General features: G+C 47.7%; 1 pseudogene; it reads left to right on the plus strand.

The window, feature by feature from the left end:
* Nucleotides 1–1,117: 1,117 nt before the first annotated feature.
* On the plus strand, nucleotides 1,118–2,492 carry LOC102480997 (BTB/POZ domain-containing protein KCTD3 pseudogene; annotated as a pseudogene).
* Nucleotides 2,493–10,193: the final 7,701 nt, after the last annotated feature.

A 10,193-nucleotide genomic window follows, 5' to 3' on the forward strand; every position in this document is an offset into this window, starting at 1 on the left:
CACCGCTCTGCAGCCATTTACAGATCAGGGGGCTGTCTCTGCTGGGCTTTGCTGAAGCCTTCCAAGAGATCTTATGTGAAGAAAATGAGGTGCGGAGAGTGTGGGTAACACACACCCAGACCTCTCTCTCACACAGCTGGAAGGAAACAGTAATGGCAATCGCCTCTAGACAGGGGCCTGGTGGGACAAAGAGTTCTTTTTCATTGTAAACTCTTTTGTACTTTCAACACATAAGAATGTATTCTGTTTTTCCTTTAAGTTGTTTTTGGTTTTATTTGATCTAAGAAATAAAGACAGCAAGCATTGACTAGAATCCCACAACTCGACTTCAATCTGAGCTTTGCCACACGTAGCTGTGTGATCTTGGGCAAGGCCCAGTTTCTTCACCTATGAAAGGGAGATGATAGCGTCTGCTTCAGTGGGTTGTTGCGAAGATTAAATGCGGCCATAGGAAAGAGTTTAGTGCGGGCCTGGCACCCATTAAGCTTTTTTAAATCATTCCCAAACCTGGTTATTTGACCACAGGTTCCTGTTATCTGAGTCATTGCGATTCTTTCTTTCTTTTTTAAGGTTTTTGCCATAGGGAGTGTGTGCTCAGGGAGAAGTGGGAGCAGGTGAGAGAAAGAGTGAGAAATCATCCCCCAGGGGCATGACCATGCTGCAATCTTTTCTCCTTTATTCTCTTCATGAGACTTTAGGCACACGTGCATCCGTGGCCAGTCTGTTTCAAGACGCCAGGTACGGGACTCGAACTGCAGTCAGCCATGTGAGTGTCCCACACTCTAACCGCAATACCACCTGCTGGCCCCAGAGACCTTTTCTTTTTATTTTAAGAGAGATTTTTGGAGAAGTTTTGTTTGTTTGTTTTTTTGCTATAGGTCGCATGCGCTCACCAGAAAGACAGAGAGAGAGACAGAGAGATAGAAAGTGAGAAATGCCCCCCCGGGAGGGATAGCCACGGGGCAATCCCTTCTCCTCCATTCTCCTCTCAGGATTTTGGGTCCCCAGGCACATGCACCCAGCATGAGTTTAAGCCACTGGGTCCGGGACTCGAACTGAGGTCGACTACATGGGAGTCCAGAGACATAGCCATTACGCTATCTGCTGGCCCCATGATCTTCTTGTAACTGAACTTCCTCACCATCCTTCTAACAATGCTGTTACTGCTCTGTTTGCCTCACGCCCAAAACAAGTGTTGGTGGTAATTGGGTTGAGATTGCCTATGAGTTCTGGAGCAGTCTGAGTGATTGTGCAGCACACAGAGACTGTGGAGTCAGGGCCTCAGCTTTTCCAGACTTTCATGGTTCACCAAAGTCCTGTTACAAAAATCATGCTTTCAGGGAAGCTTCTTATATCTGTCTGTGCAGATAATCAAGTCCAGTCATGGACAATAACACAATTCAGAGGAATCATCTCTACTCAGCCAGGTTTTACTCTGTTAGCATCATTTAAGATACTGTCTCTGGATGAGACAGAAAGTCATGGTGGCTATTCTTCTGGAAATGACATAGGGCCTTTCAGAAAAGGAGATGATCAACAGGTGTTTATTCAGAAAGTTGTTCCCATCACTAACAGACTATTTGGAAGACTTTCATCTATTGGAAAAAGAATATGTGAGAGCCAGACTGTTGACTGAACTACAATATCCGCACTTACTGTGAGAGTGTGAGGGACCAGCAGGATGGACTCCAGGCCAAGGCCTTCACAGGCCACACGAATGGCAGCACTCAAAGGTGGGATCTCACCATGGCGATGTACATGGTCAACGAAAGTGAAGACAAGGATGGACCTCCTTTTCAGATCCAACTGAAGAAGAGCTACTCCAATTACTGGATCAGTGTGATCTGAGCACATCTCGCTGTGCTACTCTTAAATTCAGTCCAGCAACTTCTGTGGTTCAGCATCTCCATCTTCGAGAATCAAACTCTGGCCTTCAGCTTCAGTGCCATGAAAGCATCCATGAAGCAGCTACTTATGGTTTCATGAGGCCTCACAGAGAGAGTCCGTTGTTAGCAAGAGCTTCCACAGTGACAGAGACTTTCGGACTATTGATTTGATCAGAAATGTAGAAAGAGCTGTTCCTGAAAATGGTAACTTGGGACCAATACAAGCTGAAAGGAAGAGGGCAACAGGGGAAGTAATACATCTGAGAGAAAGTCTCCTGGAACAGAAATAAAACGTCTGAAAGAATTAGATAGTGGATTGGAATTACGTAAAATAGCCAAAGGTTTTTCAGACTCCAAGAAGAGATCATCAGAAGTCGAAAATGAAAATAAAGCAGAGTTAAGGAAGAAAAGATTTGAAGTGGGGAGGATTCCTTGGAAGAAAGAGAGTCCCCGGTCTGGCATCATCACCAAGGACTTCTGATGGAGGAGCTGACTCCCGTGGTACTGCCTCCCCATCCCCTACGAAGACTACCCCATCTCCTCAGCAGTACAAGGTGACTCTTCTGGTCAAGAGGACAGCTTGTGAAAACTCACGCAAATGATGGGACCGGCAGTTAGTGTAATGACTATGTCGCTGGACTCCCACATAGTCGACCGCAGTTCGAGTCCTGGACCCCGTGGCTTAAACTCACGTTGGGCACGTGTGCGTGCGTGCCCAAGATCCTGAGAGGAGAATGGAGGAGAAGGAATTGCAGTGTAGCCATCCCCCCTGAGGGGTGATTTCTCGCTTTCTGTCTCTCTGTCTCTGTCTCTCTGGCGAGCGCACACCCCCTATAACAAAAACCTCTCCAAAAAAAGAAAAAAAAAAAAAACCACCCAAATGAGTTGCTTGGTTACAGTTAGATGAAAGTTAAACCTTCCTGGGTTTTAATACATTCATTTTCACACTAAAACTTTACCAGATTAAATTGGATTTAAGTTAGTATCTTTTTAACAGAATTACCTAGAATTAGGAGATACAATAATCAATCTCTTCTGACATTTGGAAATTTTTTTGGTTTTACAGGTGCATTTAACAGGTTATTTGTAAAGCGAGAGTCCATTTCAGTGTGTAGTTATTTTTTATTGATTTTGGAGAAACAGTTCTGTCTCATGACGGTGCCCGTGTAGATACAAGCACCCCTTAGAGCGTGGGAACCGGCAGGTGGCATTCCTCGTCTTGATGCCTGAGGCTGGTCTTGCAGTGCTGCCTTAAGTGAATCACATCACTCTCTTTGGAACGTGGTCTCCCGACCCTTGTTGTGATTGCCGAGTAGCTACCAGATATTTGATGAGGTGCTATGTTTGTGAAAAAAGTATCACGTAACTCATAAACACTATTGATGCTGAGTACCAGACTCTACCATGAAGTACGTCCTGCAAGATCATTTTAATTGTGGGTCATTTTCTGATTCTCATTGTTGGAATTCTTAAATCTTAGCAAGCATTACCAATTTTCTTTTTTAGAATTATTTAACTTTATTATTATTATCATTATTATTATTTTTCAGTTTGATCAGAGAGAGACAGAGAGAGAGAGAGGAAGTGAGAAAGCAAGCCACCAGGACCGAGACTTGAACCGTGGTCGGCCATGTGGGAGTCCAGCACCTTTAACCACCATGCCACTTGTCGGCCCCAGCATTACCAATATTAAGTACCAAAAGTCTATTTAAATTTTCTTTCAAGTTGGAGTAATTGTCTGGGTTGAAAAGATAAAGTAAATATAATAATCAACAGTAAAGCTTCGCGTGCTCAAAGACAAACACTGTACCAGCTGTCCACCTGCCTTGTGTAAGGAGCCACCTTTTTTTCCAAGATAACTGAATGTGGCCATTTTGTTATGCAGAAAACACTGAAGTTCTGAGATTTTGGTTAAAGATTTTGGCTGCTATAAAAATGTTATTTTAAATATATTTTGAATTGTAAAAACAAAGGACTTTTTGTTTTCATTTAATCAAACTGATTTTCCAAGTTTCTCCAAATAGGGTAGTTGTAAATTTAAAGCAGTGAGCATTTATTGGTGAATAATGTGTATATGACTATCCCAATATCAGTGAGTGAAGTTGAAATAAATTATTTAAAATTTACTATATTGTCAAAAATAAAGAGAGAGAGAGAGTTTTTTGCTATTGGGCACATGCACTCACCAGAGAGACAGAGAGAAAGAAAGCAAGAAATCAGCCCCCAGGGGGTTGGCCACGCCACAATCTTTTCTCCTCCATTCTCCTCTCTGGATTTTGGGTGTGCATGCACACACACCCAGTGTTTTCTTTTCTTTTGTTAAAGAATTATTTTATTTAACTTTGTTTATCTATTTATTTATTTTAATTTGACCAGAGAGAGGGACAGAACGAGAGTGAGAGAGAGAGAGCGAGAGAGAGTGAGGTAAAGTGAGAAAGCAAGCCGCCAGGTTCGAGACTTGAACCATAGTATGCCATTTCAGAGGCCGGTGCCCTTAACCACCATGCCACCTGCCCCTCCCCCCCACAAGTGAGTTTGAAGCCACTGGGTCCGGGACTTGAACTGCATGGTCAACTATGTGGGAGTTCAGCTACGTAACCATTATGCCATCTGCTGGTCTGAGACTCTTTCTTGAAGCGCAAGTGTTGGTGTTGGTTTTAATATTCTGTTACCTGGCAGTATCTCAGAAAACACTAATTTGCAGCCTCTTTCCATGCCCTGCCGGCCTAGTAACAGTCCCCAAAGCCTTCTTAAAATATGTGTTTCCTGGAACCAGCAGATGGTGTAGTGGTTACATTGCTGGACTCCCACATAGTCAACCCTGGTTTGAGTCCCAGACCTGGTGTCTTAAGACTCATGCCAGGTGCGTGTGTGTATGCCCAAGATCCCTAGAGGAGAATGGAGAAGGGATTACAGTGTGGCCAACCCCCACAGAGGAGTGACTTCTCATTTTTTGTCTCTCTGTCTCTCCAGAGAGTGTCCACACCCTATAGCAAAACTCTCTCTAAAAAAAATAAAAAGCGTGTTTCCCTGTACATTTCCTACAACTCCTCGGTAGACACGGCTAACATGTAACTAGGCCAGCCTCCTTTTCTCCTTAGGCGTTTACAGAGGCTGTGAGGGCAAGAGCTCCCCTTACCAAACGAGGGAGAAAAGACAGTCAAAGCCATGATGTGACTGACAGCGACACAGTCGCGCCAGCCATGACCTTCACAGCGAGCCCTGGGCTTCTTTAGTGCGGCCGCAGTGCTGCCCCTGACACCCCTCTGCAGAGAGCACACGTGGCCGTCACCGCAGAATCCCTGCTTCCGGCACTAGGTGGCCGGGTGAGCTCCTGCGGCCGAGTGGAACACAGTTCAGGTTGTGGGGCCCAGTTTGAGCCTGTCCCAACCCGATTTCCATCACCCAGACTTTCAAATTCTCTCTTTTTAATTGCCAGAGGGTGCATGTGTTCACCAGAAAGGAACAGAGAAAGAGAAAGAGGGAGGGAGAAGCACCTCCAAATGGGGCATGGTCACGCCACAATCCCTTCTCCATTTCTCCATCCTGTTGGGATTTAGGGCACACACACCCCACATGTTTTTCAAGCTACAGGGGCTGAGATTTGAATCGTGGTTGGTCATGTTGTGTCCATCCGTCTTAACCACTAATATAGAGAAACCAGCCCAAGTTAACTTAAAAAAAAAAAAAAGTGTACCCTGCTTTGGCTCACTTCTCACAAGGGAAATAGCACTAGTTTTGTCCCTCCAACCCGACAAGAGTCTGGCCTGCTTACCCTACACTCTGGTTAACTTGCCTGTTGGACCCACGGTGCTAAGAGGCTCAGGCCACCACACCCCTGGTATCCTCTTGAAGCAAGGTTGGATTGCTATGAATTTCAGCAGCAGAATGCTGGAAGAGCCCTTGGGGTCATTGACTTCTGCCTTTTCACAGCCAGACTGAGGCCCATGCGGTGTGGACACCTGACCCCTGGGAGGCCTGGGGCTTTCCACCAATTGTAAGGTTGAATGGGAAGGCTCCCGGGCTGGTGGCTCTGTGGTGTCCTCAACTTGCCTGGGCCTGGGAGCAAGAGATACATTTTTATGATCACTTTTTCATTGCTAGAGGGTGTGTGCTCACTGAACAGAGAGAGAGAGAGTTCGACCCCTCGCAGGGCACGATCACGTTGCCGTCCTGTTTCCCGCATTGCGCCATCCAGGCAGGATCGGAGACACACACACACGTATATCGGCATGGTTTTCAACCATCAGAGGCAGGTTTCAAACTGCAGTTAGCTGTGTGGTATTCTGTTTTCTAAGAGTCAGCCCAAGAGGGAAATAATAAAAAAAAAGGAGCTATTGTGAGAAAATGAACTCGGGAAGCCCCAGATTCAACAGATGTCTTACTTCTCCGGCCGTAGGTAAGCCTGTGTGAACCGTGACTCCAAGGTGAAGTGACTAAAGGTTGACTTTCTCAAACCTATTTTTTTCCCTTTTTTATTTTTTGTGAGAAATTTTTGCTATAGAGCATACGTACTCACTAGAGAGATAGGGAGACAAAAAGTGAGAAATCCCCTTCCTGGAGAAGGGCCATGCCCCAATCCCCCCTCCTGGGGTCTCTTGCCAAAGTCCTCCCCCGCTGACTCACCAGCCATCCTATCCCCTCCAGGTGTCTCCTTCAGTCCTCCCATGTCCCACCTACCTCCTGCAGCCCTGCCTGGTAGGCTCCTCCCTCCAAGAGCCCAACACTGACTCCAGGGGAGAGGAACATTCTGGAAGTGCCCCCTCCACAGCCTCTCAGTGACCCCTGCTGGTGGCCCCTCTGGGGGAGCTATGGGAAGAGCTGGTCATTGTGAAGGAGACAGGCGCATGCACCATCCCAGCCTGTGAATCCCCAGGCACGCCGACTGTCGGCACATTCCCGATACCTGAGAGCTGGGGTATCCTCTAGAGAGGTGATGCTGGCTCTCTCTGGGTGGTGGGACTTGGGGTGATGCTTTCCTCCTGCTTTGCTTAGCTGTATTTTTAAATGTTCTTTTTCTATACATGATGTGTGTGTGTGTGTGTGTGTGTGTGTGTGTGTGTGTGTGTGTGTGTAAAAAGCACCTATCAGTGTTGGCACATCTGCAGTTCTCACCCAGCTTCTCCCCCAGCTGTGTGACCTCAGACGAAGCGCTGAACCCCTCCAGTCCCTCATCGGAAAGATGTGCTGCTCTCTCCCTGCGAGTAGCCAGAGCAAGCCAGCGTCTTCTCCCTGCCTCCTGGCCCTGCCGTGTGCCCACGCGGTGCCTTGCATGCCACAGCAGTCTTGGTTTATTTAATTTTTTTTATTACTGCAGGTGCTAAATAAATCTCAATGACTGAGCTAGGAGCCAAACACATTTATCCTTGTCACAGGTCCAATTCTGCGCAGCTGGGAGGGAGCCCAAGGCGCTGGGTGGGGGATGCTGGAAATCTGCTCCCTGGGCCCCACAGCTGTCTTCCTGGGGCAGAGTGGTAGCTGGGAGCCAAGGCTGAGAACCCAGCATAGGGGAAGAGCAGCCACCAGCATGAGGCCCGGAATTAGACGTCTTAGAGAAGGGCTGGCAGGCTTCGCCTGCCTCTCCTGCCCAGGACGGGTGCTAACAAACTATTGGCAGCAACTTCTCCAGAACAAAGGGGAAAAATGCTGACCAGGTACAGAGGCGGCGGGTTGGGGCCTGCCTGGGCTCAGTTCTGCTCTGGCCTGTGGGCCCCTCGCCACTGTGAGCCTGGGCCCGTGACTTCCCTGCTCCGGGCCTCCCTTTGCTCACACACTAGCAGGGACAGTAGCACCTCCAGGTGGCACTGTTACGGGAACAAATAAGTTGATGCACTTTGCAAGGGCTAACAAAGTCAACTTGAGACGGCTAGAGGGCCCAAGGCTCTCCCTCAAGGAGCAGCTAAGTCCCTCAAAGAACAGGGCAGCTGGGCCAGCAGGTGGCATGGTGGTTAAAGGCACTGATTCCCACATGGTGGACTGCAGTTCCAGTCTTGGACCTAGCAGCTTGCTTTCTCGCTTTCCCTTTCTCTGTGTTTCTCTGTTTGGTCAAATTTAAAAAATAATAATTACAAATGGAATTAAATAAATCTTTTTTTAAGAGGTTTTTGCTATAGGGTGCGTGCGCTCGCCAGAAAGACAGAGAGACAGAAAGCGAGAAATCACCCCCCAGGGGGGATGGCCACGCCGCAATCCCTTCTCCTCCATTCTCCTCTCAGAATCTTGGGCACGCACATACACACGCCCAGCGTGAGTTTAAGCCACCGGGTCCAGGACTCGAACCGCGGTCAACTACATGGGAGTTCAGAGACATAGCCATTATGCTAACTGCTGGTCCTGGAATTAAATACATTTTAAAAAAGAAAGAGAAAGAAAGAAAGAAAGAACAAACGAACGAACGAACAGGACTGGGGTAAGGTCTGGAACCCTCTCCCAGGTGACTATGACACTGAGACGCAGCCCAGATTCTGCCAAGGGAAGGGAGACACTGCCCAGCCTCAAGTGAGTTTATTAACCAGGAGAAACTGGTAACACAACCTGCGTTCCAGGCACCGGCTACACACTTTGCATACCTGGCGATCTCCTTTTTACGGAAGAGGACACCCACTGGGACACGGAGAGGTATCGTTTTGTCTAAAGTTGCACAGCACAATAAAATGGAACTGGTGCCCAAATGCTGCTGAATTTCCGTGCCAGAGAGAATCTCCTCCCAAGTCTGCTCGCCCCTGTTTTGTTTCTGTAAACTCTGGAATTTTCCATCCCATTTATTTAGCACCACTTGTAATGAAGGCCTCCTAATGCAGATTGGGAAGGAATGTGCTAGAAGGCACAAATACAAGCGGGCTTCTCCCACACAGCGGCCACACTAGTGCCACACCTTTAAATGATTCTGCGGCATTCTCTTAGGATATCTGTGACGTGGGGAGGAAGCCCTCATTGCCGTCCTGCAGCTGTGTCCTTCTAGGTTAGGAATGATGACAGAGACCCAGGGCTGGGTGCTGACGAGGAGGGGAGTGTGAACTAATTCCTGTGGGCCGCTTACACTCTCTTGAGCATTCCCTAAAAATTCCCCATTAAAATAGAAGGGGACGGGGCCAGCAGTTAGTGTAATGGCTATGTTGCTGGACTCACGTAGTCGAACACGGTTCGAGTCCTGGACCCAGTGGCTTAAACTCACGCCGGGTGGCGTGTGCGTGCATACCCAAGATCCCGAGAGGAGAATGGAGGAGAAGGGATTGCGGCATGGCCATCTCCCCCTGGGGGGTGATTTCTCGCTTTCTGTCTCTCTGTCTCTCTGTGTCTGTCTGGCACGTGCACGCGCCCTATAGCAAAAACCTCTCCAAAAAAAAAAAAGGGGGGGGGACAGGACTGGAGTCACCAGGTGCTTAGCAAATGTTACCTGGACAAGGATACTTGATGAGCGGTCAGCCATCCAGCTACACTGTTTCCCGTTTGAGATGAACAGACAGAACACTTTTCCAAAGTCATTTTTAAAACACTTTTTATTTTACTGTATTGTATTTTATTGCTAGAGAGTGTGCATGCATGCCAGAGGAGAGAGAAAGAGAGAGAGGAAGCATGCCCCAGAGGGGCGGGGTCACACTGCAGTCCCTTTTTTTCATTGCTCTGTTCCTCCCCAGACCCTGAGCACGTACATACATGCTTCCAGGGCACTTTTCAAGCTGCCGGAGCCAGGATTCAAACCACAGTCATCCATACGGGATTCAGTTCCGTATGCACAGCATTGACGGCTGTGCCACCAGTCCAGCCCCCAAAGTCACTTTCTATGAACATAATTAGTGGGGACTCCAAAGTCTATCCAGACAGCTTCCTCTTGTTTTTTGTTTTCTTGTGTGTGTGTGTGTGTGTGTGTGTGTGTGTGTGTGTGTGTATTTGTCTTATTTGCTGTAAGCACGTGTGCTTGACAGAGAGGAAGGGAAAGTGGGAATGCACTCACCCTAGAGGGGGATGGCCACGCTACAGTCCTTTCCCCATGTCTCCCCTCAGGATTTTGAGCTCACATGCATATGCGCCAGGTGTGCTTTTCCAAGCCTCCAGGTCCGGGACTTGAACCACATGGTTGGCCATCTGGGATCCAGCCACCTTAACCACCACACCACCTGCTGGCCCCCTCTTAAGCCAGTGTCTGTTTTTTATAATAAGTATTTTATAATTCCCTTTACTATCCCAAATGAAATTCATGGATTAAATAATGTAGCTTGTACATTCTTTTTAGAAATTCATGTGGGGACCAGCAGATGGCATAATGGTTGTGTCACTCGACTCTCATATAGTCGACTCCATATCAAG

The sequence above is a fragment of the Tupaia chinensis genome, unplaced genomic scaffold, assembly GCF_000334495.1.
Source record: "Tupaia chinensis unplaced genomic scaffold, TupChi_1.0 Scaffold145484_1, whole genome shotgun sequence".
NCBI classification, from domain to species: domain Eukaryota; kingdom Metazoa; phylum Chordata; class Mammalia; order Scandentia; family Tupaiidae; genus Tupaia; species Tupaia belangeri.